The sequence below is a fragment of the Furipterus horrens genome, unplaced genomic scaffold, assembly GCF_987537825.1.
Source record: "Furipterus horrens unplaced genomic scaffold, mFurHor1.1.pri manual_scaffold_17, whole genome shotgun sequence".
NCBI classification, from domain to species: Eukaryota; Metazoa; Chordata; class Mammalia; order Chiroptera; family Furipteridae; genus Furipterus; species Furipterus horrens.
Window position 1 is genome coordinate 79,978,361 of NW_028327187.1, and position 17,853 is coordinate 79,996,213.

A 17,853-nucleotide genomic window follows, 5' to 3' on the forward strand; every position below is an offset into this window, starting at 1 on the left:
TGGTGGGTTTTCATACAACAGTTGGCTCAGCTAGTGCTCCCTCTTTATCACCTTGCCCACAAAGAAGCCACCTGGGATTAGGGGGAAGAGCATGACCAGGCCTTTAAGGCTGCTAAGCAAGTGATGAAGACCGTACAAGCACTGGGGGTCATAGATCAATTTCAGGCATGTGATTTAGACATCCATGTCACCCCTGAGGGCTATGCCCAGGGCTCTGGCAATGGCAAGGGCACACCAAGGTGCCAGTTAGCTTCTGGTCCCAGCTCTAGAAAGGGGCAGAGGCTTGATACAGCCCAATAGAACAAATGAATACTGTTTACAAGGCTCTCCTGGCCACTGAAGCCATTGCCAGACCAGCTGAGGTTCAAGTACATACTACCAATCCCATAGCTGGCTGGGTACAGGACATGGTAAACCAACCCAAGACCTCAGTAGCACAGACAACCACACTGACTAAGTGGAGTGCATAACTCCAACAGAGAAGCAAACTAGTGATGAGCCCACTGAGCCAAGAATTGCAGCAGCTCCTCGTCCCAGTTATTTACCAAGACACGAGCCTACTATTAAAGCGAGATGAGCCCCTGTGCCTGAGGACACCCAGTATACTGATGGCTCCTTCTGGAACCATCCGCTCACGTGGAGGGCAGTGGCGGCCTATCAGCCCAGCACAGACAGCATATGGATGAAAGATGGCTCAGGACGAAGTAGTCAAAGGGCTAAGTTAAAAGCTATCTGAATAGTCATAAACCAAAAACCTGGGCCGGTGGCCAACCATCTGCACAGACAGCTAGCTGGGCATTATACAAAGGACTGACCCTGTGGCTGCCCCACTGACAGTAAAATAATTGGCAAATGGCTCGAAAACCTCTGTGGGGGGCAATACTTATAAAAAAACATTTATGAACATAGTCTAAAAAAATAACTCTTTACCATGTCAATGAACATTAACCTCTCCACAGCCCTGGCAATGCTAAGGCCAGCAACCTGGCACACATCCGCTGGTTGGAAGAGGCTCCAACAGAAGACACAGCCAAGTGGCTCCAGCAAAAAATGCACCATGCAGGACAGAAGACTTTATAAAAAGTGGTAAAAGCTCGGGGGCTACCACTCCATTACTCCAATGTAACCACAGCCTGTCAGCAATGCACTATCTGTGCAGAGAAGCACCCTCACTGGCTGCCCCAAAATACAGGTGGCCTGCAACGGGAATACCCTGCTGACCTGCTGGCAGGCCGACTACACTGGCCCCTATCACTATCTGAAGGCTCCCACTATGCCTTGATATGCATGGACATGACTCCTGGCTTGCTGCAAGCGCACCCATGCAAGCCGGCCATGCAACAAACCACCATCGAAGGCCCAAAGCAGCTTTGTGCTGCCTATGGGACCCCAGTTGTCATCAAAAGTGACCAAAGAGCCCTGGCTGCTGTGGCTCAGTGGATTGAGTGTCGGCCTGTGAGCCAAGTGTAACTGGTTCAATTCCCAGTCAGGGCACATGACTCGGTTGCACGTCAGGTCCCCAGTTGGGGGCGCAAGTGAGAGGCAACCACACAGTGATGTTTCTCGCCCTCTCTTTCTCCTTTCCCGTCTCTCTAAAAATAAATAAATAAAACAACAAACAAATAAATTATTTTTTTTAAAAAGCGACCAAGGCACCTATTTCACTGGATATCAAGTTCAAGAACGGGCAGATGCTCTCAATATAAATTAAAAATTCCACCTATCATACAACCCCACTGGAGCCAGCCTCATTGAAAGGTACATTGAAAGATGCCCTGAAGACTGACTCTAGCTCATTCCAGAGGTGGACAACCCGCCCGTCTGCCTGCCTGTGAACCTTGAATGAATGGCCTAGGGTAGGACAAGCATCTCCCGTCACCTCCTCACTAAACCTTGGGTGGCCCCTATCCACCTGCTGTTAACTACACAGGAGCCTCCAGTAAGCCTGAGGCTGGGACAAGACAATAACATGCTCTTGCCAACGCCCCAAGGCATATCCCCAGGGAAAGCACCCCCGCCTGGCCACTGCAGGCAGCTAAAGTCCCGCTGGGGTTCCTTGGTGGCTCCTTGAAGGTGGGCCTTGTCACAGGGTTGCAGCTGGTACCCATGGTAACGGCCTCTCAGGCCCTTACCCTTGTTTGTTACAACCCACAACAGACCTCAATTCCTAAAGGAACCTACGTAGCCTCAGTCTGGCAGGTACGCACACCTCCCTTGGCCCTTCGAGTGCAGGAGACCCTTAGCCTAGGGCCAGATAGGGCGTTGTACCAATGGCCAGGGCATCCACAGGTCAGTGTAACCATATTAACCAAAGATCAGGCTGTGGCATGTATATTACCAGACCACCAAGATCTATTTAGTTCCTATTAAACATCTCCCTTATTACCCTTAGACTGCTCTGGAAACTCCTTTCTATAGTGGGCTGGTACGCTAGCAGCTGTCAGCAACTGTTCTGATTGTTGGGTCTGCACTGAATTTCCTACTGATGCATCCACTGGCCTAGCATGGTGGATCCACCCTGTGAACCAGACAGGTTGGGACTGGCTGTAAGGCTGGAAAGTTCCTGACCCTTCCTCAGGCAAACACGTAGAAAGGTGTTTTCCCTTGTGAGAGAACAGGCCACCTGCAACAAACCATGGCTTTCGTATGCAGTTTTGGATGGGGTGGGGTGGCTGTCAGCATTACAGGTAGAGATGTGATGACAACCTGTGCCCATATGTATTGAACGCAGAAATGGCACTGTAAATGAGACTGTTCAGCTCATGGGGTGGATGCCAGCAGCCCTATGCAAGAAGATAACAGTAATGACTGCTACAGACCACTGGGGACAGTCTACTTGTGGAGAACAGTCCCATCCCAACCCAATCAGGAGCCCTGTGGGCCTGTGGCTAATATGGTTGGTCTTACCTCCCATTTAATTGGACTGGGCATTGCACCTGGGGAGAACCATACATCCCAGGGCAAGTGTTAAATACTCTTCAAGTGTCCCTCGAAATTGGGACTCATTTCGAGCATGCTATAGAGTCAAGCACTCTGACTGGTGGTTCTACCCCTAGCCATTTTTGTAACCCCTGCAGGTACTATTCTAACCCATGAAGGTGTTAAGTCCCTAGCAAATCATACTGCGATAGCCCTTAGTCATACCAGACACTCTATAGCTCTGGTTTCTAGTGAAGTAACTCAAATTAAAAAGTTGTGCTACAAAATAGAACGGCATTAGACTTACTCACTGCTGCCCAGGGGGGTACCTATGCCATTCTTCACACCTAGTGTTGTGTGTATATATCTAATAATTCTCACAATGTATCCCAAGTCTTAACTACCCAAAAAGCTAAAAGTAATCATATATCGGCAATAGCCTCTAACCCATCCTTTACAACTTGGTGGAATTCTCTAGGTTCCTGGAGGCATTCCTTTCTCCCAAATCTCTTTGGGTTTTGTTTTACGTTGTTGCTCTTGGGGTGTAGCCTTTACTGTATTTGTGATATATGGATGCAATGCGCCAACATGTTCACCACACAGGGCTCCTAGTGGAAAAATATAATACAAAAAATATAAAATAGAAAAACAATGTTAGGGTAAAGTGTGGGATCTTTCTGGACATGGCTCTTCCAATCCTCCTAATGGAAGGCTGGCTGGAGGGCCTCTGGCCAGAAGGAATGTGTATTTCTTTGGAAATGGATTGTAATTCCCTTTTTATTTCCTTTTGGGAGCATCTTCTTGTCATGTGACTGCTTCTTGACCTTTTCCCTCTGCACATATACATTGAGGTAGTGTAGTTTAGAGTCACATGCAGGACATGTGCCCCCTTTGTCGGGGACCCCTTAAAACAAGTCTCGGACTCAGGGACGTGCAGTCCTGCTTCACTGATCTGCCACTGCCGGTGTTCACTGTAATGTGAGTAATAAAGGCTATGTGTGCTCCATCCAATCCTCTTTGCAGGTTTTTTTTTTTGTTTTTTTTTTGTTTTTTTGTTTTTTGCTTATCCAAACAAGCAGTTGAGATCCCTCGGCTCAACCTCCTGTGTTACAGATGTATGCAAGGGAATAACTATAATGATGGACCATGGGATCTAAGTTGATTAAAGGGAGGACATAGGAACATGAAGGAAAAAAGGGTAGTGAAAACATTCCATCCCAGTGGTGTTGAAGGATTATGGGAGTTACAGTGCTAGAGGGAGTGAACTAGAGGGATAATAGGTGCTGAATGAATAGCAGGATGCCTGAAACTGAGATTATGGAGGTGATGCCATCATAGGTATGGATAAAAAGGGTATGGCTTTTGGAGTTTGTGGCTAAGGTGGGGTTGAAAGGCGAGAGTCTTGTAGGAGTGCGGATCACAGAAATAAGAGATAAGAACACTGGAAGGATCATCTATGAGGATATTAAAATCACCAAGAGGTAGGCCTGGGGCAGTGTTACACAGTGACAGGAAGCTAGTAGCTAAATTCTTCCAGGAACGAGGCATGACAGCAGCAGGTGTGTGTTTGTCTGTACCTGACTATAACACAGATGGGTGGGAGATGGTATTGTCTGATGATCTGAGATTTTAAAAATAGGTAGTTGATATTTACATAATATTAAAGTATCTATCCAAAAATTACTTATTAATTATAAACGAAAAGGGTAACTATAGTGGAAAAACCTGGCAGTCACCAAATTAAAGAAATAGTCAAAGTGAACAAAACCAGTGTTGGGACAAACTGATATCATGTGCCTCCTGGTACAAAGCACGACTGACACCTCTCTTCTGTGGTATTCTTGCCCACATTCCGTAACTCACTATAATCACAAGGAAACATCAGACAAACCAAAATTCTATAAAATAACTGGCCAGGGCTCTTCAAAAGTATCAGAGTCATGAAAGACAAAAAAAAGACTGAAGGACTGTCCCAAATTGGAATAGCCCAAATGACAACTAAATAAAATAAATTCAATCCTAGAAGAGAAATATGATATTGGGGGAGAAAACCGATGAAATCTGAATAAATTCTGTACTTTCATTAATAGTATTGTGCCAATGTTAATTTCTTAATTTTGATAATTGAACTGGAGTTGTATAATTTCTTAATATTTGGGAAATCTAAGTAGATAAAGGATATATAGGAATTCTCTGTATTAATTTTACAACTTTTTAAGTCTAAAATTTTAGAATTAAAAATTTTAATTCTAAAAAGCAGGTTTTTTAAGAAGGAGGAAAAGGAAATGTCTGGTAAGGGTAATTAGAGTGAGGACACCTATCCCCATCTCTTGGCCTCCTGGTAAGAGGAGTATGAGGGGGCTAATGGGGTAGCAAAGTGCTCAGGGAGAAGGCCGGTTTCTATTCAAGCACTAGGTCTCAGTAGGGAGGTAGACAATTATGAAGTGTATGGGGGCATTTTTGATTGTCACAATAATTGGAGATCACTGGTGACATTTAGTGGGCATGGACCAAGGATGCTCAGCTGCACAAGACAACTCCACAGAGCAAAGAAGTCCATACAACTTTAGAATGTCCCACCAGACAATCATGTAGGCAAAAATCCTGTTCACCGCTCATTCATTCATTAATTCACTCATTCAACATTTACTGAGAGAGCCTACTATGTGTCAGGCACTGTTTTACATAATAGGGATGCATCAGGGCATGCGTGCGTGCACACACACACACACACACACACACACACAAATGTATGCCCTTCTAGAGCTTACAGTTGAATGGGAAAGTCAGACAATAAATAGCAAACATAATAAAATATGAAGTTTGTATTCTGTCAGAGCGTGAGAAACACGATGAGAAAAATAGATAAGGCGACTGCTAGCAAAGAACTGCAATTTTAAAAAGGATGGTCAGGGTAGGCCTCATTGATAAAGTGACATCTGAGTACAGGCCCAAAGGAAGTAAAGGCATAAGCCTTGTGCCATAAAAGCATTCTAAGTACAGGTGATGGCCCATTACAAAGCTCTAACATGGAAGTGTCCCTAATATGTTCAAGTAGCGCTAATGAGACTCGGATGGGTGGCATAGAGAGAGCAAGTGGGGAGAATGGTAGGAGATAAGGTCAGAGAGGCTATAAAGACCCGATTATAGATTTTAATATATACTAACTTTTCCAGAAATTCAATAACTACATAAATTCGGGGAAGATTGCACTTCGTTAAGTTTAGAACTTTATAAAGAATTGTTCATCATCTAGGAAAATGGCATCACCATACCTGTGGTTTCTGAGTCACCAATTAACACACATGCAGCTGTCACTTCCCCAGGTTCAAGTATCATTATATTCAAGACCATATCATTATGTCTTCTAGTGGAATTGTATCCAAGTCTTTACATGTTAAAATCCATATTGTTTTATTATAAGTTACTCTTCCTTTACTTCTCTTTCATATTACAATTATGACATTATATTGGCCTGGGGGAATTACGTGTGTAGACAGATTCTATTACCTATTCACTTCATTTCAGAATAGTGAAGGGGGCATTTCAAAATCTACATTGTAAAAATGAAGTGTTGGATCCAACAGGTACTAGAACTACTAAGAAATGGCAAGAAAATTAAGAGACTCTTCAGAAGCCAGGGAGAGAATGGAGGGGATTTTGCTGATGATTAAAGGTGAGTTCCAGAAGGTCTAGTCAAAGGATTTCAAGATGGGGAGAGAAGGGCTGTATGGCAATGTAACTAGGAGACCCCCGGTCTACTTGTGCTGACTAACATAATACAGGATAAAGGGCCCGATCCACTTTTTCATCTAAGTTGCTCCTCACACTGAGGGTCTCTATCAGTTTAACACAGTACGCTGGGGAACAAAGAGGGCCTCTCCTCAATGAGGCCATAAGCAGCCCAAGTCCAGACTCCATTTTTACCCACAGAACAGTCTAGAACCCCAGGCTAAGTTCATAGGTGCTCTCAGGCCAAGTTCATTGTTATAGACAATACATCTATCTTTAACCTATTTAGGGATGGAAAAGAGGCAGAAAGAGAAAAAAACAATAACAGAGAAAGATAGAAGTATTCAGAAAGAAGAATCAATGGGGGTAGATTCAGAGGCAGATACCAAGAGAGATAATATTCTTTTCAATCACAACCATGGTTATTTATTGAATATTTTCTAGGGGCTGGTCGCTGGGCAAAGTGATTCATATGTATTGTCTCAGGTGGAGATTATTAGACCTCTATTTGACAGATGAGGAAACTGAGGCCCATATGAGTGAAGGAGATGGCTCAAGATCTCATGGCTAGTTTTAACAGGATCCAGCCTTCTAGGTCAGGGTTGTCTAGTATGTGTCAGAGAGGGAGAGAAACAGAACGGTACAGACAGAAAGATGAAGATAGAGGCAGAGAGAAAGAGACAGAGAGAGGAAGAGAGAGAGAGAGACTTACAGACACTCACATTGACGATCACGACAGCTGCAGAACAGCACAGAACCGTTTTCCAAGAGATTGGGAGCAGGGGTGGGGGGCATGGGTGGTGGGTCCCGTAGGGTACTCACCTGGTCGCAGTCTGGGGCCACAGGGGCTCTCACCCTTCCTTTGCTACCCGCACGATCCTCCGCAACCTGCAGACACCTAGGGTTGAGAGACCACCCAGGTAAAAGCTCGCCAGCTCCCCACCCCTCACACGCTCCCCTCCGTCCTCTCCCGGAACCCCCCAAGCCCCTCCCCGCTCCTCCAACTTCTTTACAGCCTCTCACCGGACACCTCCTGCTGTTCACGCCACAAGCGAGCAGATTCCAGGAACCGTGAACTGGACCTCCAGAGTACCCAGGAGGCGTCCTTCCCGCTGGCTGGAGCAAGAGCTGGGTAGCTGGCTCCACCGCTACCTACAGCCCGGGGCTCCCATTGGAGGAGTGCCCTCCTGTATTCCCTAGGATTGGCTGAAAATGGAAACACTATTTTTACCTACCCAAGAGGAAGAAAACTCCGCCCTTTCATGGGTCTTTGATTGGCTGACAAGCCAAGCCCACCCTTCAATAGGATTTTCCAGGAGAAGACTCATCATTCCCATTGCCGGGTCTATTGGGCTAGGCTTCAGGAGGTTAGCTGGAAACACTCAGGCGCTAAGCCGTAAGCGGGGCCTGGAGCAAGTCACTGAATGATCCAAGATCCTGGCTTTTTGACGTCTTATTCTGTAAGCCCCTTTGCGAAAGCCACTGTCCCCAATTTTCTATAGCTCTGCGCTCCCTGCAGGGACTTCTGAGTTAGGTTTCTCTCGCTCAAAATGAGTATAGTTCCTAATTTTATCCACTGAGAAGGAGAGGGTTGTAGGGGTGTGACCAGTCACCCACCAGCCCCTACTACTTACTAAGACATTGGTCAAGTGACAACCTCACTAGGAGCCTCAGTTTAACTATCTGTGAAATGCGAAGACACTTAAAAAACACTCACTTGACACTATCATTGTGAATATTAACTGAGAGAACAAATTTATTGCCCAGAACATTAATAATTAAGATCTTCTGTCCCAATTCTTATATCTCTCATTGTTTGAGACTGTGGGAACTATAGCCTAGAGAGGCAAAATGATTGGCTTGAGGTTACACAGCAGTAATACCCAGAATAAAACCCAGGCTTTTGTACTCCAAATGACAGCTCTTGAAGAAAGGAGTGACAGGAAGGACCTTCTTATTACCTGGGTTTTGTGTGTGTGTGTGTGTGTGTGTGTGTGTGTGTGTGTGTGTGTGTATTTTATTGATTATGTTGTTACAGTATCACAATTTTTCCCCTTTGCTCCCCTCTGCCCAGTACCCCACTTCCCTCCAGCAATCCCACCACCTCCCTTAGTTCATGTCCATGGGTTGTGCATATAAGTTCTTTGGCTTCACCCTTTCCTATATTATTAGCTTCCCCCTGTCTATTTTGTACCAACTGGTTATGCTTCTTAGTCCCTGCACCATTTCCCTATTTTCCCCTTCCCCCCTCCCAGCTGATAACCCTCCAAATGATCCCCATACATATGATTCTGTTCGTATTCTGGTTTGCTTAGTTGGGTTTTGTTTTTATTTTTTAGACTCAGTTGTTGAGAGTTGTGAGTTTGTTGTCATTTTAATGTTCATAATTTGATCTTCTTTTTCTTAAGTAAGCCCTTTTGACATTTCATATAATAATAGTTTGGTGATGATGAGCTCCTTAAGCTTTACCTTGTCTGGGAAGCACTTTATCTGCCCTCCCATTCTAAATGATAGCTTTGCTGGATAGAGTAATCTTGGTTATAAGTCCTTGCTTTTTATCACCTTGAACACTTCTTGCCAGCCCCTTCTTGCCTGCAAAGTTTCTTTGAAAAACCCAGTCTTCCAACCCCCCTCTCCTCTGGTAAGACAAGTATTCTTAACACTTTTTATGCTATGGACCTGTTTGATGATCTTGTGAAGCCCATAGACCTTTCCTCGGGAAACAATATCTTTTAAATGCATAAAATACCTTTGGTTATAGAAGAAACTGATTATATTGAAATATAGTTATTAAAATATGGAAAAAGCAAGTATGTGCTATAGTAATATATGTGCTCCTTGTTAATTCATTAAAACACAATGATCCAATGAAGTGTCTAATAACTGTCATGATTTTATTTTATTTTTTAAAATATTTTATTTATTTATTTTAAAGAGAGGAAGGAAGAGAGAAAGGGAGGGAGAGAAACATCGATAAGTTGCCTCTCACACACTCCCAACTGGGGACCTGGCTCGCAACCCAGGCATGCGCCCTGACCAGGAATTGAATCGGTGACCCTTTGATTCACAGGCCAGAGCTAAACTCATTGAGCCATGCCTGACTACCATGATTTTAAAATAGAGTTGAGATTACGTGATATTTCAAGGGATCTGCTACACCTATAATGTGGTATGAAAAACTCCTGCGATTTCTATTGGTCACAGAGTCACATGTACTACTACCGTGGTTAGTTACATTCCTTACTGAAAAAAAAGGTAAATTTCAACTAGAGGAGAGTGAAAGATAAAGATGTAATTCTTTTTCCTATGCAAATTCATGGATCCCTCCAAACACTGTTCCCAGACTAGGTTGGAGGTCTGTGAACACAAATTAAGAACCCCAGGTAGGCAAAACAAGAGGGAACTTCCAGCCAAGATGGAAGCCTAGACAGACACGCTGCGCCTACCTCCACAACTAAGAAGGAATACAACTACCTCAAAACTAGAGACAACCATAGGTTCCTGAAAATCGAGTTGCATGAAGTCCAACAAACAAAGATATAAAGAAGAAATACTCATCCAGACAGGTAGGAGGGGCGAAGCTGGGGTGGCAGTAGCAGTGGTGGCAGCAGCAGGCCAGGGGAAAGCGCAGTCACACATTTGAAAAAGTCGGGAGGGACATCTGGGGAGCAGTCCTAGCACCAGACCAGACCGCACAGCTCACGGTCCCAGCGCTGGGGAAAATAAAGCCTCATTGCTTCTGACTGTGCAAACCAGTGGGGGTTGTGGCAGAAGAAGAAACTGCTGGTCTCTCAGCAGAGTCTGCTTGTTTAAAGGGCCCCCACGGTCCTAGAATGCCTGCAGACCCACCCACTCTGGGAATGATGGCCAGGGCAACAGCTAGAGAAGCGCAAGTCCTATACAAAAGTGGGAGAAGTGCCTGGGAAAGGGGTGAGTGCCGAGCAAGAGGCATTGTTCCCTCTCAAGACCCCTCCCCCACATACAGCACCACAACGTGGTGAAACGAGTCACCTTGTATTGATGAATACCTAAGGCTCTTCCCCTTACAACATAACAGGTGTGACAGCTCTATCTAAGACACAGAGGCAAACAAACACAGGAGCCTGTCAAGTTGAGGAGACAGAGAAGTATGGCCCAAAAGGGCGAATGGATCAAGGTTCCAGTGCGAGAACTAAGTGACAAGGAGATAGCCAACATAAGAAACGAGGAGATAGCCAACCTAACAGATGCTGAGTTCAAAACACAGGTGGTAAAGATGCTCACAGACTTGACAGATATCCTTAAGTATGGCAAACACATAAGGGAAGATGTGAAAGTTATGCTAAATGAAACGAAGGAAAATCTACACAAAACCGGTGGTGAAGGGAAGGAAATCAAGGTTCAAATCAATGATTTGGAACATAAAGAAGAAAAAAACAGTCGACCAGAAGAAGGAAATGAGAATTGAAAAATATGAGGAGAGGCTTAGGAACCTCTGGGACAACTTTAAACGTGCAAACATTTGAACCATAGGGGTGCCAGAAGAAGAAGAGGAAGAGCAAGAAATTGAAAGCTTATGTGAGAAAATAATGAAGGAAATCTCTCCAAATTTGACAAAGGAAATAGACAGACAAGTCCAGGAAGCACAGAGAATCCCAAACAAGCTAGACTCAAAGAGGACCACACCAAGACACATCATAATTAAAATGGCAAAGGTTCAAGATAAAGAGAGAATCTTAAAAGCAGCAAGAGAAAAGCAGAGAGTTACCTACAAAGGGGTGCCTATAAGACTGTCAGCTGATTTCTCAAAAGAAACTTTGCAGGCAAGAAGGGGCTGGCAAGAAATGTTCAAGGTGATGAAAAGCAAGGACTTATAACCAAGATTACTCTATCCAGCAAAGCTATCATTTAGAATGGAAGGACAGATAAAGCGCTTCCCAGAAGACAAGGTAAAGCTTAAGGAGCTCATCATCACCAAACTATTATTATATGAAATGTCAAAGGGACTTACTTAAGAAAAAGAAGATCAAAATTATGAACATTAAAATGACAACTAACTCACAACTATCAACAACTGAATCTAAAAAATGAAAAAAAAAAATCCAACTAAGGAAACCAGAATACAAACAGAATCATAGATAGGGGTATCATTTGGAGGGTTATCAGCTGGGAGGGGGAAGGGTGAGAAATGGAAAAATGGTGCAGAGATTAAGAAGCATAATCGGTTGGTACAAAATAGACAGGGGGGAGTTAAGAATAATATAGGAAAGGGTGAAGCTAAAGAACTTATATGCATGACCCATGGACATGAACTAAGGGGGGTGGGATTGCTGGAGGGAAGGGGGGGTACCGGGCAGAGGGGAGCAAAGGGGAAAAAGTTGTGATACTTTAACAACATAATTAATAAAATATACTTTAAAAATAAAAATTTATTTTAAAAAAGAAAGTAAAAAAAAGTACAATCAAATTTAAAAATATGTATACTTGTCGGAAACTCTGAGTTCCAGGAGAACCAAGACCTGGTCTGTCATGCTTCCTTGCTATATGCTTATCACTCAGTTTAGTATCAGGCACACAGTAGGTGCTCAATAAATTTTTACTGAACGAATAATAGGATTCCTCCCTAACCATACTACACACTCCCAACTGAGGAGCCAGTGCTGGCCCTTTTTAGTTTCCTAAGAAGGAGGCATATTTGTGTATCTAGTTTTGGTTCAATTTTGCCAATCTTTGGTTTACAGAAGTGGGTGGAATTTTAAAGGTCTGGCCCCAGGAGGTCCTGAGAACCTCACTCCTAGGAGCAGGGCCCTCTGTTTTAGAGGAAAGGGATGAGCTGTGAAAGACACAAAGGCAATCAGCTTCAGCATGGGAATAGGTCCTGGGTACACTGGTTCTACAACTCCTCCTTCTCCTCCTGGTCTTCCTCCTGGTTTTTATTCAGGGTCCCAGTAAACGAGGCCCGTCTTCTCTGGTCTTCAGCAAAGACTATGTTTTGGAATTGGATGTGACCTTAATGACCTTCTAGAACAGTACATTCCTTTTGTAGGCCCAGACTGGGCAGAAAATGAAGCCACACCATACTCTGAGGATTGAGGGCACAGGGAACAAGATGTCACTCTAGGCAAAGAACATCCTCTTCTCCGATGCATCAGGCAGGCTATGAGCACCATAGCTAACTACTGTATATTCGAATCCCATACTTAGCTCCTAACTATGTTCCTGAAGCCAGAGGCCCTCTCTGACAGGGTGGGTGAAGATGAGCCTCAAATGCTAGGATGAGGGGCTGGGGATTTGATTAGAAAGAAGGAGAGGAATCAGGGAAGAGTATGACGAAGCCCAGGCTTCAGAGGTCTACTTTAAGGCTGGATTCCATCTTGGGAACTTAGACAGGTTGCTTCTCCTGGGTTGATTCCCAAGCATGATTAGCTGAAGTTTGCAGATGGGAAAATTGAGGCTCTTTAGAAAGGGCCAGGGAGTCATGTTGTGAGACAGAGCAGATTGAGGCAATGGTACCAAGGCCATCTCGCTACTGGCTGGTATCCTCTTGCCAGGATGACCTCTTCTTAGCCCACCCCAGGCCTTTCCCCCTGCTTTCTCCTCCCTTTCACTTCACCACTTGCTCATCGGGACTGACTTCAGATATTGCACATAGCTATCTCTTCCCTATGCACAGGATGCCTTGACTTAGAATCCTGAACTCTCAGCTCTGGCCCCAAGGCAAGATGTTCCCCTTTCTGGGCCAGGGTCTCCTCTACCCACTTCTGACAGTGCAGTCCCAGGTCAGAGCAAGAGGCATCCAAGCCTCCAGGCTCTTCCCAAAACATTCATCAGAATCATGGTGTATGTCCAAGATTTGGTATTCCAACCATTTCACAGAGGAGGCCCAGAGAGGAGGGGCCTTTGGCAAAGGTTCCACTGCAACCTGGCAGTCATCCTTGACTTCTCTCAATTCTTCTTTTCCCATATCTGAGTGCTGGCCTGTGAACTGAAAGGTCACTAGTTTGATTCCCTGTCAGGGCACATGCCTGGGTTCTGGGCCAGGTACCCAGTTGGAGGCGTGTGAGAAACAAGCGATCAATGTATCTCTAGCATGTGCATGTTTCTCTCCCTCCCTTCCCCTCTCTCTAAAAATAAATAAATAAAATCTAAAGCCTGTCAGCTTCTGTCGCTCCTGTTCCTGCTTGTGTGCTCATTTGGTGGCAGCTGAGGAGACTCTGGCACTGGCCCAGGCCAACAAAAAACCCAAGGGAGTCAAGACTGGCAATAATGATCATATTAATTTGAAGGTGGTGGGGTAGGATGGTTCTGTGGTGCAGTTTAAGATTAAGAGGCATACGCCACGTAGTAAACTAATAAAAGCCTATAGAGAACTACAGGGTTTGTCAATGAGGCTGATCAGATTACAATTTGACAGGCAGTCAATGAAACAGACACACCTGCACAGCTGAAAATGAAGGCTGAAAATACAACTGATGTGTCCCAGCAGCAGCAGACAAGAGGCAGCTACTAAAAAGAGAACGTGCTACTTTACTCCAGAGCTCTGTTCCTCCAGAGCAAGAAGACATTCTCAAACAGAAAACCACAATTTTGTTCCACCACATCTTGACTACTACAGTATATTCTTCTCTATTTTTTTGTTTTCCCTTTCCCCATTCCTTTATTGTACATACAGTAACTGATGTCTAAGCGCAAGCATTTGCATTTTTAACTACAATAAATGGCCAATGGTATATTTTTTTGTTTTTCACATTTTTAAATCAGTTTATTTATTCACACAAAAGTTTAATTTCCTTTGAAAGCTAGAAAATAACCAATTGTATGTTTTTTTAAGTATATTTTATTGATTATATTGTTACAATAGTTCCAGTTTTTTCCCCTTTGCTCCCCTCCGCCCAGCACCCCCCTTCCCCTACAATCCCCTCCCCAAGTCCATGCCCATGGGTCATACATACAAGCTCTCCTGCCTCACCCTTTCATATATTCTTCTTCTTTTTTTAAAAATAATTAATTAATTAGTTAAATATTTTAACAATAAAAAATAACAATCCCTCCCTCTCAGACTTAAGACCCTTTACAATCTTATAAAGGACAATGGACGAAGGTCTCGAGCTCCTCTGGCTGCTTCAAGCTGGACATGGTCGTCGTCCTACCTACCCTTGGGTCAAGAAATCCCTAATAAGAGGGGGGGTGTGGAGGGGAGGGTGGCCTTCTCACAAGGGGAAGGATCGTGCAGACTCCAGGTTGGTTGGCTGTCTCTGGACAACGGCATGCTTGGTTTAACAGGCTGGCATCCTTGTTGTATTCTGGGGGCAACAGGGTTAAAGGACATCATTCAATCTGTAACCACTAGATGACAAAAGACAGGTATTAATTTTTCAATGTCCCACATTAGGGAAAAGAAGGGCTTCTTTGGAGGAAGGTATGCCAGGTACATCTCACCTGTCCAAAACCCTTTTGCCCATTATACTTAGTTTGAACTGAGGGAAATATTTTAGGTTTCCCCCCTCTCAGGCCTCTGGGCTCTTTCTGTCCAAGCCATTAGGATAGAAAAGAGAAACCAGTTTTAAAGTGAAGCCCACAGACCACCCCATTCTTCACCAACCCAGCCACTTAGTTCAGCCAAACCATTGAGTCTCAGGAGGCAGCAATGCAGACAGGATTAAGTGAGGCCTATACGTACAGACAATCACTCAGGTAATGAGATCGTAGGCTTATGCCCTTTGAAAACAGAAAACACATGTTAATTTATGTAACATAACCCACATACAAGTCTCTAAATCTGTAGGACTGTCTTATCGGAAAGACATCCAGTTGCAAGGCATTTGACATTCTTCTTGCCTGTAAATTAAACATCTTTGATAATGCCACAGACATAGTTTAACTTTCAAATGAAAACAAATTTTAAATGAAAAGAATCTTTAAAGACAGTTAGCTGCACTACTTTACAGTCGACCACTGGGCATTGTGATCTTCCTTGAATCGTGATTTTTCTCCCTAAGATTACCCTCCTTGTCATTAAAGGGACTGCATTAAGTTAATTTTTAATTTATCCTGTTCATTTGCATAAACACAACAAGAGCAGCAAATGATCACTTATGATCTTTAGTTCTGCTTTGCTGGAACTTATGCAAGGAACATTTAGGGTGACCTTCAGTCTGCCCTTCAGGGCACAGAAGCTGAGCCACATACCTGGCATTCAGCCTTGCCTGTAAACACCTGTCTTTTCCAGGTCCCCCTGGCTTTCCATTGTGCCTTAAGGTCCCTTCTAGCCATCTTTCAGGAAAACAACCTTCATTCCTTCCCTGGAAAGATTGCTATGGACCGCTCATCCATCCAAGGTACCAGGCCTTTTATCTCGTGGACTTTTACTACCTTTGAAAGTCAGTCCCAGTTGCTCAGGGCTTTTTGGTAACAACCAAAGCCCAAGCATGTCTCCTTTAGGCATGACATTCCAGTCAAAGTCTTAGTTAAAAAAAAAAAACCAAAAAACCTCTATTAACAACTAGTCTTATTAGTTTTATGCAAAGAAACTTAGGTCATTACTTACTTCTTTAGAATGCCAAATTCTGGAGGGATCAGATAGGGAGAAAATATATACAGTGTGAAGGAAAATCCTTGTCCTTCTAATATTCACTGAACTTGCATTTCTATTCTTATTTTTATTTTTCCCCCCACTAAAAATTTTTCTGTTTGTTTGTTTTTCCATTACAGTTGTCTCACTTTTTTCCCCCTGTTGCTTCCCTGCACCCTGTCCCCCCTTCTGCCACATTCAGTCTCCACCCAGTTGTCCATGTCCATGGGTCATTTATACATGTTCTTTGACTAGACCCTTCCCCTTCTTACCACTTCTCTCCCTCCCATCTCCCCCTTTGTTACTGTTAGTTTATTCCTTGTTTACATACCTCTGGTTCAATTTTGCTCATTTGTTTGTGTTGTTCATTAGTTTCCTGTAACAGGTGATAGCATAAGGTAATTTTCTTTTGTTGCCTGGCTTATTTAGCTAAGCATAATTCTCTCTAGTTCCAATCATGTTGTTGCAAATGGTAGAAGTTCCTTCTTTCTTTCAGTACTTATTCATTGTCATTTTCCCCCTTTGTACTCGTGTTCCTCTCTGTCTCTCTCTGTTTCTTCATCTTCTTAAAGCAGACCCTTTAGCATCTCTTGCAATGCTGGTTTGGTGAAGATGTATTCTTTTAGCCTTCTTTTGTCTTGGAAACTCCTTATTTCACCTTCCATTTTGAATGAGAGCCTTGCTGGGTAGAGTATTCTTGGTTGCAGGCCTTTGTTTTTCATTACTTGGAATATATTTTGCCATTCCCTTCTGGCTTGTAGTGTTTCTGCTGAGAAATCTGAGGATAGCCTTATTGGAGCTCCCTTGTATTAGTTGTTTCTCTCTTGCTGCTTTTGAGATTCTCTCTTTGTCTTTGAATGTTGGCATTTTAATTATGATGTGTCTTGAAGTGGGCCTGTTGGGGTTCATCTTCATTGGGACCCTCTGTGCTTCTGGACTTGCATGATTCTTTCTCTCTTCATGTTACGGAAGTTTTCTGTCATTAGTTTTTCAAAGAGGTTTTCTATTCCTTGCTCTTCTTCTTCTCCTTCTGGAATTCCTATGATATGGATATTATTAGGTTTCATGTTGTCCTGCAGCTGTCTTAGAGCCTCTTCAGTCTTGTTCAGTCTTTTTTCGTTTCGTTGCACTGTCTGTGAGTTTTTGTCTACATTGTCCTCCAGCTCGCTGATCCGATCTCCTGCTTCCTCTAGCCTGTTTTTAATTCCTTCTACTGTGTTCTTCAATTCAGAGATCGTATTCTTCATTTCCTCCTGGCTCTTATTGATAGCTTCTATGTCCTTTTTGATGCTGGTATAATTCTCAGTAAGTTCCTTATAGTTCTTCTGGAATTCACTGTAGTTTTTCTGGAGTTCTTTGTAGTTTCCGCTGAGCTCATTGTGCTTCTCCATAATCCATGATTTCAATTCCATATCTGATATTTTGCTCCCCTCTATTTCATTTAGCACTCTTTCTGGGGACTCTACCTTTCCTTTCGATGGGAGGTTGTTTCTCTGTCTCCCCATTTTTGTGACTCCTATTGTTTGTTCCCAATTGTATGTTTTGATCAACATCAAATGGAGATGGAATGAGGAAAAAATACTAGTTTTGTGGAAATATCCCCTTTCTCCATTAGTGGCATGCTCATTCAGCTTTTATCTTTATATTCCAGT

General features: G+C 43.6%; 1 pseudogene; it reads left to right on the forward strand.

Moving 5' to 3' along the window:
* The first annotated feature begins 1,335 nt into the window (after positions 1-1,335).
* Positions 1,336-14,140, forward strand: LOC149991392 (small ubiquitin-related modifier 2 pseudogene; annotated as a pseudogene).
* Positions 14,141-17,853: the final 3,713 nt, after the last annotated feature.